The sequence below is a fragment of the Phyllobates terribilis genome, unplaced genomic scaffold (assembly GCF_046119375.1).
Source record: "Phyllobates terribilis strain yellow unplaced genomic scaffold, ASM4611937v1 Scaffold_8__6_contigs__length_399053987, whole genome shotgun sequence".
Lineage (NCBI taxonomy): Eukaryota > Metazoa > Chordata > Amphibia > Anura > Dendrobatidae > Phyllobates > Phyllobates terribilis.
Genome location: NW_027362768.1, coordinates 114,639,212 through 114,659,893, shown reverse-complemented (window position 1 = coordinate 114,659,893; position 20,682 = coordinate 114,639,212).

The window sequence follows — 20,682 nt, the reverse complement described above, 5'->3', positions numbered from 1 at the left end:
AATGGACGAGAGAGTTCAGAAGCTCCTTTCGAACAAGGGGTCCTATGTGAAAATGTAACATCACCTAGAATAAAGTTTTGAGTTGAAAACTGTTTGATTTCAGTTTCTAATAACCTGCTAATGCTTATAATTTCAAAAATGACCATTTTTTTGGTCTTTATTAAAATGAAAAGGTTGATCGAAAAGTTTGGCGGATCTAAGAGTGTGGCAACCCAGTAGTCATGATTGCTTCGAATTCTGACAATATGAGGGTCATGTTGCAGGTAGTGCAGCAAGAAGGCACTCATGTGTGTTGCGCATGCAGGAGCACCAAGTCCCTGTTGTGTTGGTGGCGAGGTAACAATCATGCTTCCTTCCTCTGTCCTCTCCCCCCAACCTCGCACAACAGAAATGTGATCAAGGTCTCCCTCATCTGATGAGTCTTCCATCAGTTCATCCTCCACTTCTTCCTGGGCTCCTGCACCTTCCTCACTAGTTTGGCTGCTACCATGCGCCCTGGTAAAACCATCTCCCCCACCCTCACATGCCTGCCGCCTTGGTGCTGCCGACCGTCTGGACCTTGCAGATGTTAGCCCTTCCGCATGCAACTCCTCCTCCTCTACTTCCTCCACCTCCTCTTGTGCCACCACCTGACTCCGAATTCTGTTTAACATGTGCTCCAGCATGTAAATCACCGGAATAGTCATGCTGATAATGGCATCGTCAGCACTAAACATCTTCGTCGCCATTTCAAAACTGTGCAGAAGGGTACATAGGTCCCTGATCTGAGACCACTCCTCCAGCGTGATTTGCCCCACGTCTGGATCTCGTTGGCCCAGGCTATACGTCAGAACGTATTGCACCAGGGCTTGTCGGTGCTGCCACAGTCGCTGCAACATGTGCAGAGTTGAATTCCACCGGGTAGGCACATTGCATTTTAGCCGGTGAAGTGGCAGGCCCAACGACTTCTGTAGAGATGTAAGTCGCTGAGCTGCGGGATGCGAACGGCGGAAGTGAGCACACAGCGACCGTGCCCTCTGCAGAAGGCCATCTAGTCTGGGATAGTGGGCTAAAAATTGCTGGACAACCAGGTTCAACACGTGAGCCATACAAGGCACGTGTGTGACATTGCCCCGGCGAAGGGCCGCACCCAGGTTTGCAGCATTGTCGCACACGGCCTTCCCTGGTCCAGTGGAGACAACCATTCATGAAATTGGTTCTCCAGAGCTGACCACAACTCCTTAGCTGTGTGACTCACATTTCCCAGACATTTCAAAGTAAAAACCGCCTAATGACGTTGAGCCCTACTGCCAGCATAGTAAGGAGGTGTGCAGGATCCCTTCTGCGCAGTTAGAAAGCTTGTGGCATGACCAGACAGGCTTTGGGTGCAGGTGGAAGACCGAGAGGAGGTTGAGGAGGCAGAAGCAGTGGAGGAACTTTGACATAAAGAGGATTGACGCACAACTCGTGGGGACGGCAAGACTTGGACAGCAGCCCCTTGTCCTGCTGTCACCATAGTTACCCAGTGCCCAGTCAGCGACATATAATGCCCCTGTCCATGCCTACTCGTCCAAGTGTCTGTGGTGAAATGCACCCTGTCACACACAGAGTTTCTCAAAGAAGCGGTGATGTTGTGTGCGACATGCTGGTGGAGCGCAGGCACACCTTTCTTTGAGAAGTAGTGCCGACTGGGCATCTGGTACTGGGGCACTGCGACGGACATAAGGTCTCGAAAATCCTCTGTGTCCACCAGGCGGAAAGGCAGCATTTCTGTAGCCAAGAGCTTGCAGATGGTGAAATTCAACCTCTTAGCTTTCTCATGGCTAGGAGGAAATGGTCTTTTACTTGTCCACATCTGAGGGACCGAGGGCTGGCTATTGTGCTTAGACGGGGTTGATAAGGGTGTCCCCGGCAAACTGCCGGTCTGTGAGGAAGATGCAGGCGGACATGTTAGGTTGCCTTGATCCAAAGGTGGTGCTATCGATGTCGGACAGCGCTCAACACCAGCTGGTGTTACCACCTCCAAAGAAAATGATGACCTGCCAATCACGCTGGCTGTTGCGGGTAAAGAGGTGGCAGGTCTGCGCCTCAAAACAGGTGTGACTGCTGTTCCCCCAGTCACAGAGGATGAAGAGGCCGCGGATGCACAAGATATGGCAGACGGTGGCTGGCCCGGCCGGCTAGGCCGCATTGTAGCACACTGAGCTTCCCACTGCAACTTATGCTTCATGTCCATGTGCCGGTTCATGCATGAAGTACTCAAACTATGTATTTTTTGGCCTCTACTTAGCTTTTGCTGACAAATGTTACAGATATCACGAGTTGGGTCATCTTTATCGATCTGAAAAAATGCTCAGGCTATGCAAGGCTTAGCACCCATGCGACCTGAAGAGCCACCACGACTTGTGGTGAGAGGCAAAGTTGTGTTTGAGGATGCAGTTGTTGACGTGCTTCCAGTACTACGTCTCTGTCCAGGAAGGCGCAACCTGACCTCGTCGTCACTAGCATCTTCCTCCACCTCCTCTGCTGACCTCATCTCTTGGCTGACTGTGGGTTGACAGTAAGTGGGATCTCCAACCTCATCATCATCACCCTGTGCGTTATCACACTCGTCGTCCTCAGAGCCAACCTGTTCCTGCCCTGACAAAAAACTAAAGTTGTCGCTCCAATCAGGTATTTGAGTCTCATCATCGTCTTCCTCATTGTCTCCACCAACAGGAGTTACAGTTTGGGAATGAGGGTCTACATTATGGTCAGAACCTTCTGCGTCTGGTCCTGGATCCGACTCATAAAGATTCTGGGCATCAGTGCAGATCATTTCCTCGTCTGGATTCACAGAAGCGCTGGAGTCGACCTCTGATTCCCAGGCTATAGTATGAGTAAACAGCTCTGCAGACTCAACCATCTGTTCTACCTCATACTCAGACGGGCAGCTGGAGATTTGGAAGCTGTGAGGAAGCAAGTGCGATTGGGGTGACACCTTTGAGGACTGGAGTATTTGTGATGTTGAAGTTGATGTGGAGGAGAGCCCACTTAAAAGAGCACTTGATATCCGTTGAAGCACCTGCTGTTTTTGTGCCTCATCTGGAATTTGTAGCGATTGGCGTGGCCGTAAGAAAGGGATCTTATCACATTGTCCGCTAAAAGAAGTAGACATTTTAGTTTGGCTGGAAGATGGTCTTTCTTCTGCAGATGTTACTGTTGCTTTAACACCTACCCCACGGACACAACCTTTTTTCCCCTTCCCAACACGCCTATTCCCCTTTCCACCAGCAGCAGGCCTTTTTCCACTCATTTTGGTGGTTAACTAGTTCACAACTCTGGAGTTGTTTGCACAAAAAAACAATGGATGGGAACCGAGCAGAGCTGAGTGGCCAAACTGTGGTATTAGGCCAAAACTATTGGCTGGGTTAGATGCAGAAAAACATTATATTCAATTTGCAGCCTGATGGAGGTCAGTATAGATGGACTAATAGAACAAGTCCCACACACAGCTAGAAGCCCAATATTTTTTCAGAGCTAGATGCAGAAAAAAATTATATTCAATTTGCAACCTGATGGAGGTCAGTATAGATGGAGTAATAGAACAAGTCCCACACACAGCTAGAAGCCCAAATATTTTTTCAGAGCTAGATGCAGATAAAAATTATTTTTAATTTGCAACCTGATGGAGGTCAGTATAGATGGACTAATAGAGAAAGTCCCACACACTGCTAGAAGGCCAAATATTTTTTCAGAGCGAGATGCAGATAAAAATTATATTCAGTTTGCAACCTGATGGAGGTCTGTATAGATGGACTAATACAACACGTCCCACACACAGCTAGAAGCCCAATATTTTTTCAGAGGTTGATGCAGAAAAAAATATATTCAGTTTGCAACCTGATGGAGGTCAGTATAGATGGACTAATACAACAAGTCCCACACACAGCTAGAAGCCCAATATTTTTTCAGAGCTAAATGCAGAAAAAAAATTATATTCAGTTTGCAACCTGATGGAGGTCAGTATAGATGGACTAATAGAGAAAGTCCCACACACTGCTAGAAGGCCAAATATTTTTTCAGAGTTAGATGCAGAAAAAAATTATATTCAGTTTGCAACCTGATGGAGGTCTGTATAGATGGATTAATAGAACAAGTCCCACACACAGCTAGAAGCCCAATATTTTTTCAGAGGTAGATGCAGAAAAAAATATATTCAGTTTGCAACCTGATGGAGGTCAGTATAGATGGACTAATACAACAAGTCCCACACACAGCTAGAAGCCCAATATTTTTTCAGAGCTAGATGCAGAAAAAAATTATATTCAATTTGCAACCTGATGGAGGTCAGTATAGATGGAGTAATAGAACAAGTCCCACACACAGCTAGAAGCCCAAATATTTTTTCAGAGCTAGATGCAGATAAAAATTATTTTTAATTTGCAACATGATGGAGGTCAGTATAGATGGACTAATAGAGAAAGTCCCACACACTGCTAGAAGGCCAAATATTTTTTCAGAGCTAGATGCAGAAAAAAATTATATTCAGTTTGCAACCTGATGGAGGTCTGTATAGATGGATTAATAGAACAAGTCCCACACACAGCTAGAAGCCCAATATTTTTTCAGAGGTAGATGCAGAAAAAAATATATTCAGTTTGCAACCTGATGGAGGTTAGTATAGATAGACTAATACAACAAGTCCCACACACAGCTAGAAGCCCAATATTTTTTCAGAGCTAGATGCAGAAAAAAATTATATTCAATTTGCAACCTGATGGAGGTCAGTATAGATGGAGTAATAGAACAAGTCCCACACAAAGCTAGAAGCCCAAATATTTTTTCAGAGGTAGATGCAGAAAAAAATTATATTCAGTTTGCAACCTGATGGAGGTCTGTATAGATGGATTAATAGAACAAGTCCCACACACAGCTACAAGCCCAATATTTTTTCAGAGGTAGATGCAGAAAAAAATATATTCAGTTTGCAACCTGATGGAGGTCAGTATAGATGGACTAATAGAGAAAGTCCCACACACTGCTAGAAGGCCAAATATTTTTTCAGAGCTAGATGCAGAAAAAAATTATATTCAATTTGCAACCTGATAGAGGTCAGTATAGATGGACTAATAGAATGATGCTATGCCAAAAAGATTTTACTTCACTAGGTGCAGTAAAAAAATTGGTATTCTATACATAGGTGGTATATCTTGCAACACAGATAGGCTACTCCAGTGACTAACACACTCTGCAATAGGCCAAAAAGGATTATCTTTGCTAGATTCAGCCAAATGCTGTGAAAAAAACTTGCACAGCACTGGCACAGACCTGCCTGGCAAAAACTGATAGGAACTGATGTAACCTAGTCCTGAAAAGGACTCCAATTACAATTAGTCTTTACTCCCACAACCTATCTATTTAAGAGCACAGACCTGCCTGATAAAAGTCGTAGGAAATACTGTAACCTAGTCCTTAAAAGGACTGCAATCACAACTATTCCCTACTCCCAAGCTATCTGTAGATTTGTGCGAAAATTGGCTTGAAATTAACAAGGTATAGCGCACACAGCAACAGCGATGCCGTCTAACACGCAGCTGCAGCAGTGAGAAAATGGTGGCGACGGGGAAAATGGCTTGGTCTTATAGGGCAAGGACATGTGACATACACTGCCAATGGCACATGCCCTTGCTTGTGTGAAAAAAAGCACTTCGCCCCGTGTGTGCGCTGCTGATAGGCTGACAGATTGCACCTCCCCACTGTAAATGCGGGAAAGAGAAAAAAAAATGGAGATCTTCATTATTCCTGCAGAGATCCATCCCCTGCGCCTCCCCCCACCCCGCTGTACACTCAAACTGCGTATTAACATTAATTTTCATCATTATTGAGAAAAAATCCAGTTATGATTTTGGTGCACGAACAGTTATCGAACATAACCTCGAACAGCCGAATTTTTCTCAAATCGTTCGTGTTCGCCGAACGGCTCGAACACCGCCCAAAACAGCTTGAATTTGAGATTGGCGAACAGTTCGAGTAGAACAACGCTCATCTCTACTTGGAACCAAATATTGATCGCAAAGAGATGATGTCAACAAAGAATGAGGGTGTTGGCAAACAAAGTGGAAGCAGCATGCAGCTAAAGGTTATTGTGTAGCAAAATCTGCTTCTTCTGCTTTGGAGCAGATGATGCAGGATGTCCTGTCAGTAGAGGAGGCATACCAGTGTATTAAAGCTATGTTTGTGGTGCTGATGGGTGGTGTTTTTTCACAGGTATGGGAGTTCTTTGCCACCAGTTCATTGTTCACTGCCATCAATTAAATTTGTGGCAGTCTTCTGGCTCTGCAGTAGGAAAAAAAAGCTGTAGGTGTCCAGGTTCACATAGACTCGAAACTATGGCTTCCTATCAGCACATGAAGTAACATCACTTTCTCATTTGGGAAAAATAAATGGGGTAGCAATCAGAGCAAGCCTTAAATTACCCTCATACCCCTTCTCCTCGCATTTTTCTTTATGTCAGCCATGTCTCACCCTCAAGTAGTACCTGGTCGGTGTTATCATCACCATCATTTTCTACCACTACTACTGTTTGCCATACTCCAAGTACTCCTCCTCCTCCTTCACTTCATTAACCCTTGTCAAAAAAACACAGTTTCCTCGCTGTACACTGTCTTTTTATAAACACCAGAAGGAATGCATCTTCCCCTGAAAAGGTACATTTTTGGACCATTTTTGCAATTTAAGAAACCTAAATATCTGCTAGTGGAATGTGCTGTTAAACAGGCTCTTGGTTACTTCCAGTTACCACCATTTTCCCCTTGATAAATATGGTGAGGTTACTTTGACTTTTCTACAGCCTGCTGCCTGAGGTGAAGATTGAAATAGCGCCCCTTTCTAAAGTGCAATATAAACCTGCAGTGAATAAATGAAATAATATTGCCTCTGCCCTGTTCCCTCCTATAAAATATTGCCTGCACACTTTCCATCTTCATGAACTGTAGTTGTCTATATGAACTATAACCACCACACTGTCCTCCATTATGAACTATAACTATCACACTGCCTCTCCTTATGAACGATAACCTCTACAGTGTTCCTACTTCACACTACCCCCCTCCACTGTTTCCTCTCATGCTGTGACCAATTCCTCATTGCCCATCCACACTGCCCCCTCTCCATACACACTGTCCTATCATACTATATATGCCATATGTAAAAGACATGAATTGAATGCAGAAAGCAGGAAGCTGATAGTATACAGTACCTGTTCTCCGAGTCAGCTGTCAGTTTAATACCTGGTTCAGAGCACGGCCAAATCTTGCATCTGAGAGTAGCAAAATGCTGCCCCCCTGAGAGAAACGTAAGATCACTGCCTGAGGTGAGATCCTCATCTCGCCTCATTGCAGAAGTGGCCCTGGAAAGCTTAGCGGTATTTTCAACTTCGCAGTGAATCGATACTGTGCTATTCAAATTTTTTTTAAACATTAATCCAATGTGGCAAATTTGAATTTCAAAATATTTGATCAACTTTTCAAACTACCCATTTTCCGACTTGATATCAGACACCAGTTACTTTGGCTGAGGCAGACTGATTGAAATAGACATTAAGTAGTGCAATCCTAGCTGTCTTTTTAACCCCCTTCACCCACAAGCCTGTTTTCACCTTCATGACCGGGCCAAATTCTGCAATTTTGACCACTGTCATTTTATGAGGTAATAACTCAGGAACGCTTCAATGAATCCCACTGATTCTGAGATAGTTTTTTCAAGACATATTGTACTTCATGATATTGGTAAAATTTGTTTAATATGACTTGCGTTTATTTGTGAAAAAATGGAAATTTGGGGAAAATTTGGAAAATTTAGCAATTTTCAAACTTTAAATTTTTATGCCCTTAAATCAGAGGGTTAGGTCACACAAAATAGTTAATAAATAACATCTCCCACATGTCTAATTTACATCAGCACAATTTTGGAAACATAATTTTTTTGTTAGGAAGTTATAAGAGTTAAAAGTTGACCAGCGATTTCTCATTTTTCCAACAAAATTTACAAAACCATTTTTTAGGGACCACATCACATTTGAAGTGACTTTGAGGGGTCTATATGACATAAAATACCCAAAAGAGACACCATTCTAAAAATTGCACTCTACAAGGTGCTCAAAACCACATTCAAGAACTGTATTAACCCTTCAAAAGATTCACAGGAATTAATAGAATGTGGGAGGAAAAAATGAACATTTGAATTTTTTTCACAAAAATTTTAATTTAGACCCAAATATTTCAATTTTTACAAAGGTAACATGAGAAAATAGACCATAAAATGTGTTTTGCAATTTCTACTGAGCACACCGAAACCCCATATGTGGGGGAAAATTACTATTTGTGCGCATGAAGGAAAGGAGCGCCATTTGATTGTTTGAATGTAAAATTTGCTGGAATAATTTGCAGACACCATGCCATATTTGGAGAGCCCCTAATGTGCTTAAACAGTAGAAACCCCCCAAAAGTGATACTATTTTTTAAACTAAACCCCTCAGGCAACTTATCTAGATGTGGTGTGAGCACAATGAACCCCCAGGTGCTTCACAGAAGTTTATAATGTTGAACTGTGAAAATAAAAAAAAATCACATTTTTCCCACAAAAATTGTTTTTTAACAAGGGTATCAAGAGAAATTGTGCAATTTCTCCTGAGTACACCGATACCCAATATGTGAAGGGTAACTACTGTTTGGACACACAGCAGGGCTTGGAAGGGAAGGAGCACCATTTGACTTTTTGAATGCAAAATTTGCTGGAATAATTAGCAAACGCAACGTCGCATCTGGAGAACCCCTAATGTGCCTAAAAGTGACACCATTTTGTAATCTAGACCCCTCAGGCCCCTCAGGGCACTTATTAGATGTGTGAAGAGCACCTAGAACCCCAAAGAGCTTCACAGAAGTTTATAACATAGAGCCATAAAAATAAATCACATTTTTCCCACAAAAAAAAATATTTTAGCCCCAACTTTTTTATTTTCACAAGGGTAACAGGAGAAAATGGACCCCAAAATTTGTTGTGCAATTTGTCCTGCACATACAGATTCCCCATATGTGGGAGGTAACTATTGCTTGGGCGCACAGCAAGGCTCAGAAAGGAAGGAGTGACGTTTTGGAAAGCAGACTTTGATGGAATGGTATGTGGGAGTCATGTCGTGTTTGGAGAGCCCTTGATGTGCCTAAACAGCAGAAAACCCCGCAAGTGCCCCATTTTGGAAACTAGACCCCTCAAGGAATTTAATTAGTTGTGTGGTGAGCACCTTGGATCTACAGGTGCTTCACAGAATTTTGCAATGTGGATCTGTAAAAATGAAAAATATGTTTTTTCCTTAAAAATGTTGTTTTGGCCCCACATTTTTTCATATTCACAGGGATAGCAGGAGAAAATGGACCCCAAATATTTGTTGTACAATTTTTCCTATGTAAGCCAATACCTCATATGTGATTGAAAACTTCTTTTGAGGCACAGTACAAAGCTCAAAAGGGAAGAAGCAACATATTAGAGTTCAGATTTTGGTGGACTGGTTTGAGGATGCCATGTCATATTGGCAAAGTCCCTGAGGTGCCAGAACAGCAGAATCCCCCAGAAGAGACCCCATTTTACAAACTACACCTCTCAATGAATTCATCTAGGGTTGCAGTGATCATATTGACACTACAGGTGTGTCACAGAATTTTATACAATTGGGCAGTGAAGAAAAAACTAAATACATTTTTACCACCAAAATTTTGTTTTAGCCCCAGATTTTACATTTTCACACTGGGAAATGGGTACAAATGGCATCAAAATTTGTCTCACAATTTCTGCTGAATGTAGAAGTACCTAATATGTGGTTGTACGGTACTGCTTAGCCACACGACAAAACTCGGGAGGTAATGAGCACTATTTGCCTCCTGAAGCACAGATTTTCCAAGAATAGTATGCAGACTCCATAAAAAGAGCTCCTAAGTGCTAGAAGAGCAGAATCCCCCATTAAAGTGACCCCATTGTGGAAATTATACATCTTTGGGAACTTATCTACAGGTGTTATGAAGATTTTAACTCCAAGGGTCTTTTCTAGAAACAAGCAGCAGAGAATGTTGTTGAGTGAAAATTGCAAACTGCCATTGTTGTGACCAGTAAATTGTAGTGACCAGTACGAAGTAGTGACCAGTACGTTGTGCCCAGCTCATGCTTCTGGAGACATGCATCCGTAAATTAACCTTGCTCTCATTGTGTCACGCCAGGTGATAGTGAAACACAGAGGGAAAATGGAATGGGAGCCCAGACACTAGGGAAAGGGGGAGTGGAGACCTTCTAGTCTGGTCTAGCTTCAGCCTGTCTCAATTACCGTCCCTATAATGCCTCTTCAGCAACTGCCGCATGCGTGCCATGCCCTACTTTCCCTGGCGTATGGCTATGGCTAGGGATGGAAGGAGATGAGCACTAGCCAACCTCCACTAAACACTATAGGCAATAAAGGAAGACAAAACAGGGGTAAATTGATTAGCTTTAGATGAGTCCAAGTATGCACACGGCCTCAAGCTCTAGAGAGGATGAAGTGCTGCTCCTGCTACACCTCACAAGTAGAAATGAGTATAGCCAGCGACTCCCTCTCAGACACACCAAGTATATATACACCCAGGCCAGAGAGCTAATTAGCAATAAAGAGGTAGCCGCTCGGTCCTAAAGACAGCTTCTTATCTAAGAAGCTGTCTGCAATGCCAAACGTAGAGATCTCCTGCAACCCACTGCATGGCGACTGTCTGTCACCTCTGACACACCCATGACACATTGATACAGAAATGCCAAACATGTGGAAGCTAAATGTGGATTAGACTCACTGGAACTCAGAAGGAAGGGGTGGCATTTGGATTTGGGAGTGCAGAATTTTCTGAATTTCTTTTGGGGGGTGAAAAGCCATTTCGCTTTTCAAGAGCCTTTGTGCTACCCGTAATGTGGAAGCCCCCTATATTTCTGTTAACAGATGACGGACCTGAGTGGGGGCTTTTTTTTTGGATTGATTTGAAGCTTTTGTTAGGAACATTTTACATAACATTTTGGATCACATTTATCCAGTGCTCTACGCTGAACACTTTCTTTGAGTTTTCCATCTAAATCTTCAAGTGATGTGATTCAAATGAAACCTTCAAGGGATACATTCACTATAATGAGGCAGCAGAGTTACTCTAGACTCCACCTGGCCTCTGCTCAGTAGTGTCCTTTTCAGAAGTGCATAAAACTGTGGCCGACAGCACTTTTATGCACGTCTAAAAAGATGGACACTGCCGGATCACAGGCCAGACGGCGTCCACAATGCCTCCATCTGCCTCATTATAGGAAATCTTCCGCCGGGGGTCTCGTCTGAATTACGTATTTCAGAGATTTACATGGAAACCCTGGTGCAAACGATGAGCGCAGAGCGCAGGATAATTGTGAGCCAAGCCATACTGCGATCTTTCGGAGGCAAAATGAACAAATAAACAGCAAGTGAAGAATTGCATTTATTTATTTTTTACACTGTTCCTCATGCGTTCTAAGTGATTAGACGACTTTATTCTTCGGGTCGGTGCGAATACAGCGATACCAGATTTATATGCTGCTGTCACACACAAAAAAAACTCTTTTTATTGCAAATACTAGCTTTTGCATCGCCATATTTTAAGAGCTATAATTTTTCCATATTTCACGTTTTTGGGATTTTTTTAATGCCATTCCGTGTGTGGGAAAATTGATAAGGCAGCTTTATTCTTCGGGTCAGTACGATTACAGCGATATCACATTAACATAGTTTTTTTATGGAGCTGTATAGCAGCTTTTTTTCTTTGTAGGACAAGATGACGTTTTCAGAGATATCATATTTATTTACATTCGTCTTTTTGATCACCTTATAGTCCCCTTTTTGTTCGGCGGTATCATGATAAAGCATTGTTTTTTGCTTCGTTTATTTTATTTTTTACAGTGTTCACTGAAGGGGTTAACTAGTGTAACAGTTTTATAGGACAGGTCATTCCAGACACGGTGATACCAAATAAGTGTACTTTTTTTGCTTATTTTTTTTCTCATGAAAATATCCATTTATTGGTACAATATATATATTGTTTATTATTATTTGGTCATTTTTTTTTTTCAATTTTTTTCAGTTTTTTTTTTTTCTTTTTCCCACTGTGGTACTTTCACTTTTTTCAGCCTTATCGCTTATGAAGCACAGGGATGCAGGAGCATTCCTATGCCTTATAAACTGTCAGTGCTGGACTGACACACACACTTTCTACATGATGCTCTGAGTATGATATAGCAAGTTTGCTAGCTCTGGTGACCTGGATTATGACATCGAGTCACTATGGCAACTATTGGGGCCCTTCAATGATGTCTTGGGGGCCCAATGAAAGAGCAGAGGGGCTTCCTCCCTTTTTCTGGCTCACTAAGTGATGTGATCGATATCGATCACAGCATTTAGCGGGTTAAAGAGCTGGGAGAAGTGCGGGCACTGCTCCTGTCACTGAGTCTTGGGTATCAGCTGTCACAATCTGATGACCCCAGGTGGCGATCGACTGTGCACAACCCCCTGTGCGTGGGCAATCGCTGTGACTTATACAGTTGAAAACAGAAGTTTACATACACTATATAAAAAGACACATATGCATGTTTTTCTCAATATCTGACATGAAATCAAAATAAACCTTTCCCGTTTTAGGTCAATTAGGATTATCATAATTTTTAATATTTGCCAAATGCCAGAATAATGAGAGAGAGAATGTTTTAAGGCATTTTTATTACTGCAAAGGCCAAAGTTTACATACACTAAGATTACTATACCTCTAAGCAATTCTGGAATGCCCATATGATGATGTCATGTGTTTGGAAGCTTTGGATATTTTTTTTTGGCAACATTTGAGTTAATTAGAGACACACCTGTGGATGTATTTTCATGCACACCTGAAACACACTGCTTCTTTGTGTAGCATCATGGGAAAGTCTAAAGAAATCAGCCAAGTTTATAAGGAAGAGAATTGTTGACTTGCACAAGTCTGGCTCATCGTTGGGTATAATTTCAAGATACCTGAAGGTGCCTTGTTCATCTGTACAATCCATTGTACGCAAATACAAACAAGATGGGAATGTCCAGCCATCATACCACTTACTAAGAAGATGTGTTCTGTGTCCCAAAGATGAACATGCTTTGGTCCAACATGTGCATATCAACCCAAGGACAAAAGCAAAAGACCTTGTGAAGATGATGGCGGAAGCTGGTAAGATCGTGTTAATAGCCACAGTGAAACGAGTACTGTATCAACATGGGCTGGACGGCCAATCTGCCAGTAAGAAGCCATTACTCCAAAAGAAACATAAAAAATCTAGATTAATGTTTGAAAATGCACAAAGGAACAAAGACCTTAATTTTTGGAGACATGTCTTGTGATCTGATGAAACTAAAATGTAACTTTTTGGGCATAATGACCATCGTTACGTTTGAAGGAAAAAGGGAGAAGCTTGGAAGCCTAAGAACACCATCCCAACTGTGAAACACGGGGGTGGCAGCATCATGTTGTGGGGTTGTTTTGCTGCAGGAGGGACTGGAACACTTCACAAATTAGATGCCATCATGACAAAAGAAGATTATGTGGCAATACTAAAGCAACATCTCAAGACATCAGCCAGGAAGTTAAAGCTTCAGTGGAAATAGGTCTACCAAATGGACAAAGACCATACAAAGAGCATACTGCCAAAATGGTAATAAAGTGGCTTAAGGATAATGAAGTCAATGTTTTGGAGTGTTTTTCCTGCATCTACCTCTGAAAAAATATTGGGCTTCTAGCTGTGTGTGGGTCTTGTTCTATTAATCCATCTATACTGACCTCCATCAGGTTGCAAACTGAATATAATTTTTTTCTGCATCTAGCTCTGAAAAAATATTTGGCCTTCTAGTAGTGTGTCGGACTTTCTCTATTAGTCCATCTATACTGACCTCCATCAGGTTGCAAACTGAATATAATTTTTTTCTGCATCTAGCTCTGAAAAAATATTTGGCCTTCTAGTAGTGTGTCGGACTTTCTCTATTAGTCCATCTATACTGACATCCATCAGGTTGCAAATTAAAACTAATTTTTATCTGCATCTACAGTACCTCTGAAAAAATATTTGGGCTTCTAGCTGTGTGTGGGACTTGTTGTATTAGTACATCTATACTGACCTCCATCAGGTTGCAAACTGAATATATTTTTTTCTGCATCTACCTCTGAAAAAATATTGGGCTTCTAGCTGTGTGTGGGACTTCTTGTATTAGTCCATCTATACTGACCTCCATCAGGTTGCAAACTGAATATATTTTTTTCTGCATCTACCTCTGAAAAAATATTGGGCTTCTAGCTGTGTGTGGGTCTTGTTCTATTAATCCATCTATACTGACCTCCATCAGGTTGCAAACTGAATATAATTTTTTTCTGCATCTAGCTCTGAAAAAATATTTGGCCTTCTAGTAGTGTGTCGGACTTTCTCTATTAGTCCATCTATACTGACCTCCATCAGGTTGCAAACTGAATATATTTTTTTCTGCATCTACCTCTGAAAAAATATTGGGCTTCTAGCTGTATGTGGGACTTGTTGTATTAGTCCATCTATACTGACCTCCATCAGGTTGCAAACTGAATATATTTTTTTCTGCATCTACCTCTGAAAAAATATTGGGCTTCTAGCTGTGTGTGGGTCTTGTTCTATTAATCCATCTATACTGACCTCCATCAGGTTGCAAACTGAATATAATTTTTTTCTGCATCTAGCTCTGAAAAAATATTTGGCCTTCTAGTAGTGTGTCGGACTTTCTCTATTAGTCCATCTATACTGACCTCCATCAGGTTGCAAATTAAAACTAATTTTTATCTGCATCTACAGTACCTCTGAAAAAATATTTGGGCTTCTAGCTGTGTGTGGGACTTGTTGTATTAGTCCATCTATACTGACCTCCATCAGGTTGCAAACTGAATATATTTTTTTCAGCATCTACCTCTGAAAAAATATTGGGCTTCTAGCTGTGTGTGGGTCTTGTTCTATTAATCCATCTATACTGACCTCCATCAGGATGCAAACTGAATATAATTTTTTTCTGCATCTAGCTCTGAAAAAATATTTGGCCTTCTAGTAGTGTGTCGGACTTTCTCTATTAGTCCATCTATACTGACCTCCATCAGGCTGCAAACTGAATATATTTTTTTCAGCATCTACCTCTGAAAAAATATTGGGCTTCTAGCTGTGTGTGGGTCTTGTTCTATTAATCCATCTATACTGACCTCCATCAGGATGCAAACTGAATATAATTTTTTTCTGCATCTAGCTCTGAAAAAATATTTGGCCTTCTAGTAGTGTGTCGGACTTTCTCTATTAGTCCATCTATACTGACCTCCATCAGGCTGCAAACTGAATATATTTTTTTCTGCATCTACCTCTGAAAAAATATTTGGCCTTCTAGTAGTGTGTCGGACTTTCTCTATTAGTCCATCTATACTGACCTCCATCAGGTTGCAAATTAAAACTAATTTTTATCTGCATCTACAGTACTTCTGAAAAAATATTTGGGTTTCTAGCTGTGTGTGGGACTTGTTGTATTAGTCCATCTATACTGACCTCCATCAGGTTGCAAACTGAATATATTTTTTTCCTGCATCTACCTCTGAAAAAATATTGGGCTTCTAGCTGTGTGTGGGTCTTGTTCTATTAATCCATCTATACTGACCTCCATCAGGTTGCAAATTCAAAATAATTTTTTTCTGCATCTAACCCAGCCAATAGTTTTGGCCTAATACCACAGTTTGGCCACTCAGCTCTGCTCGGTTACCATCCATTGTTTTTTTGTGCAAACAACTCCAGAGTTGTGAATTAGTTAACCACCAAAATGAGTGGAAAAAGGCCTGCTGCTGGTGGAAAGGGGAATAGGCGTGTTGGGAAGGGGAAAAAAGGTTGTGTCCATGGGGTAGGTGTTAAAGCAACAGTAACATCTGCAGAAGAAAGACCATCTTCCAGCCAAACTAAAATGTCTACTTCTTTTAGCGGACAATGTGATAAGATCCCTTTCTTACGGCCACGCCAATCGCTACAAATTCCAGATGAGGCACAAAAACAGCAGGTGCTTCAACGGATATCAAGTGCTCCTTTAAGTGGGCTCTCCTCCACATCAACTTCAACATCACAAATACTCCAGTCCTCAAAGGTGTCACCCAAATCGCACTTGCTTCCTCACAGCTCCCAAATCTCCAGCTGCCCGTCTGAGTATGAGGTAGAACAGATGGTTGAGTCTGCAGAGCTGTTTACTCATACTATAGCCTGGGAATCAGAGGTCGACTCCAGCGCTTCTGTGAATCCAGACGAGGAAATGATCTGCACTGATGCCCAGAATCTTTATGAGTCGGATCCAGGACCAGACGCAGAAGGTTCTGACCATAATGTAGACCCTCATTCCCAAACTGTAACTCCTGTTGGTGGAGACAATGAGGAAGACGATGATAAGACTCAAATACCTGATTGGAGCGACAACTTTAGTTTTTTGTCAGGGCAGGAACAGGTTGGCTCTGAGGACGACGGGTGTGATAACGCACAGGGTGATGATGATGAGGTCGGAGATCCCACTTACTGTCAACCCACAGTCAGCCAAGAGATGAGGTCAGCAGAGGAGGTGGAGGAAGATGCTAGTGACGACGAGGTCAGGTTGCGCCTTCCTGGACAGAGACGTAGTACTGGAAGCACGTCAACAACTGCATCCTCAAACACAACTCTGCCTCTCACCACAAGTCGTGGTGGCTCTTCAGGTCGCATGGGTGCTAAGCCTTGCATAGCCTGGGCATTTTTTCAGATCGATAAAGATGACCCAACTCGTGTTATCTGTAACATTTGTCAGCAAAAGCTAAGTAGAGGCCAAAAAATACATAGTTTGAGTACTTCATGCATGAACCGGCACATGGACATGAAGCATAAGTTGCAGTGGGAAGCTCAGTGTGCTACAATGCGGCCTAGCCGGCCGGGCCAACCACCGTCTGCCATATCTTGTGCATCCGCGGCCTCTTCATCCTCTGTGACTGGGGGGACAGCAGTCACACCTGTTTTGGGGCGCAGACCTGCCACCTCTTTACCCGCAACAGCCAGCGTGATTGGCAGGTCATCATTTTCTTTGGAGGTGGTAACACCAGCTGGTGTTGAGCGCTGTCCGACATCGATAGCACCACCTTTGGATCAAGGCAACCTAACATGTCCGCCTGCATCTTCCTCACAGACCGGCAGTTTGCCGGGGACACCCTTATCAACCCCGTCTAAGCACAATAGCCAGCCCTCGGTCCCTCAGATGTGGACAAGTAAAAGACCATTTCCTCCTAGCCATGAGAAAGCTAAGAGGTTGAATTTCACCATCTGCAAGCTCTTGGCTACAGAAATGCTGCCTTTCCGCCTGGTGGACACAGAGGATTTTCGAGACCTTATGTCCGTCGCAGTGCCCCAGTACCAGATGCCCAGTCGGCACTACTTCTCAAAGAAAGGTGTGCCTGCGCTCCACCAGCATGTCGCACATAACATCACCGCTTCTTTGAGAAACTCTGTGTGTGACAGGGTGCATTTCACCACAGACACTTGGACGAGTAGGCATGGACAGGGGCGTTACATGTCGCTGACTGGGCACTGGGTAACTATGGTGACAGCAGGACAAGGGGCTGCTGTCCAAGTCTTGCCGTCCCCACGAGTTGTGCGTCAATCCTCTTTATGTCAAAGTTCCTCCACTGCTTCTGCCTCCTCAACCTCCTCTCGGTCTTCCACCTGCACCCAAAGCCTGTCTGGTCATGCCACAAGCTTTCTAACTGCGCAGAAGGGATCCTGCACACCTCCTTACTATGCTGGCAGTAGGGCTCAACGTCATCAGGCGGTTTTTACATTAAAATGTCTGGGAAATGTGAGTCACACAGCTGAGGAGTTGTGGTCAGCTCTGGAGAACCAATTTCATGAATGGTTGTCTCCACTGGACCTGAAACCAGGGAAGGCCGTGTGCGACAATGCTGCAAACCTGGGTGCGGCCCTTCGCCGGGGCAATGTCACACACGTGCCTTGTATGGCTCACGTGTTGAACCTGGTTGTCCAGCAATTTTTAGCCCACTATCCCAGACTAGATGGCCTTCTGCAGAGGGCACGGTCGCTGTGTGCTCACTTCCGCCGTTCGCATCCCGCAGCTCAGCGACTTACATCTCTACAGAAGTCGTTGGGCCTGCCACTTCACCGGCTAAAATGCGATGTGCCTACCCGGTGGAATTCAACTCTGCACATGTTGCAGCGACTGTGGCAGCACCGACAAGCCCTGGTGCAATACGTTCTGACGTATAGCCTGGGCCAACGAGATTCAGAGGTGGGGCAAATCACGCTGGAGGAGTGGTCTCAGATCAGGGACCTATGCACCCTTCTGCACAGTTTTGAAATGGCGACGAAGATGTTTAGTGCTGACGATGCCATTATCAGCATGACTATTCCGGTGATTTACATGCTGGAGCACATGTTAAACAGAGTTCGGAGTCAGGTGGTGGCACAAGAGGAGGTGGAGGAAGTAGAGGAGGAGGAGTTGTATGCGGAAGGGCTAACATCTGCAAGGTCCAGACGGTCGGCAGCACCAAGTCGGCAGGCATGTGAGGGTGGGGGAGATGGTTTTACCAGGGCGCATGGTAGCAGCCAAACTAGTGAGGAAGGTGCAGGAGCCCAGGAAGAAGTGGAGGACGAACTGATGGAAGACTCATCAGATGAGGGAGACCTTGATCACATTTCTGTTGTGCGAGGTTGGGGGGAGAGGACAGAGGAAGGAAGCATGATTGTTACCTCGCCACCAACACAACAGGGACTTGGTGCTCCTGGATGCGCAACACACATGAGTGCCTTCTTGCTGCACTACCTGCAACATGACCCTCGAATTGTGAGAATTAGAAATAATCCTGACTACTGGGTTGCCACACTGTTAGATCCCCGGTACAAAAGTAAATTTGCAGAAATGATTCCTGCCATAGAAAGGGATGCACGCATGCAGGAGTATCAGCAGAGACTGTTGCAGAATCTTACATGTGCTTTTCCACAAAATACCAGTGGTGCACGTAGTGAATCTCACAGTTCCAACTTGCCAACCGTGGGACCGTCAAGTGTTCAGCACTCAAACCGTAACAGAACCACAGTATCTGCTGGTAACATCAATTTTGCGGAATCATTTCACCACTTTTTTAGCCCATCCTTTGCAAGGCCACAGGAGACAAGAAGTCTGACACATAGTCAACGCCTAGAGACGATGGTACAGGAGTATCTCCAAGTAAACATTGAAGCCACGACTGTGTCACTGGACCCTTGCTCTTTTTGGGCTTCCAATCTGGATAAATGGCCGGAGCTAGCCACTTACGCCTTGGAGATCTTGTCATGCCCCGCAGCCAGCGTTCTGTCTGAACGTGTGTTCAGCGCTGCTGGTGGTGTGCTGACAGATAAGCGCACGCAGCTCTCCACTGATAATGTAGACAGACTCACGTTCATAAAGATGAACAAATCATGGATGCGAAACGACTTTTCTACCCCTGTGTCATCCTGGGGAGAGTAAAAGCTTGATGATTGGTTAAAATCACCCTACCAACCGTTTTAAGCTTTCAAATTACTAATCATGTTTATCTGTATCTTGACTGGAAAATAATTTGGGCTTTGTAGCAGTGTGCAGCACTGATCCTATTAGGCCATCTATAATAAGCTCCACCAGATTTAAAATTAAAAATAATTTTTAGCTGCATCTAGCCCGGAAAATAATTTTGGGGCTCCGAGATGCGCAAGACACATAAGTGCCTTCTTGCTGCACTACCTGCAGCATGACCCTAATATTGTCAGAATTCGAAGTAATCATGACTACTGGGTTGCCACACTCTTAGATCCCCCAAACTTTTCGATCAACCTTTTCATTTTAATAAAGACCAAAAAAATGGTCATTTTTGAAATTATAAGCATTAGCAGGTTGTTAGAAACTGAAATCAAACAGTTTTCAACTCAAAACTTTATTCTAGGTGATGTTACATTTCCACATAGGACCCCTTGTTCGAAAGGAGCTTCTGAACTCTCTCGTCCATTGAATTTGTCAGGTTTTGGATGGTTTCTGCTTCAATTGTTTTGCATAAGGACAGAATACCCTCCCAGAGCTGTTGCTTAGATGTGAACTGCCTCCCGCCATCATAGACACTCCTTTTAATGATGCTCCAAAGGTTCTGAATGGGGTAGAGGTCAGGGGAGCATGGGGGTCACACCATAAGTTTGTCCCCTTTTATGCCCATATCAGCCAGAGATGCAGATGTTTTATGTGCAGCATGAGATGGTGCATTATCATGCAGAAAAATGATCTTGCTGTGAAATACACGGTTCTTCTTCTTGAACCATGGCAGGAAGTGCTGTTTGAGAAAATCCACATACATTATGGAGTTCATCTTTAGCGCCTTCAGGGATCCTAAAGGGGCCGACAATCTCTCTCCCCATGATTCCAGCCCAAAACATTACTCCACCTCCTCCTTGTTGGCGCTGTAGCCGTGTTTGCGTGGAGTGTCATTCAACCAGCCATCCTCCACTCCATCCATCTGGACCATCGAGTGCTGCACGGCACTCATCCGTGAACAAAACAGTTTTGAAATCAGTATTCATGTAAAGTTTGGCCCACTGGAGCCGTTTCTGCTTGTG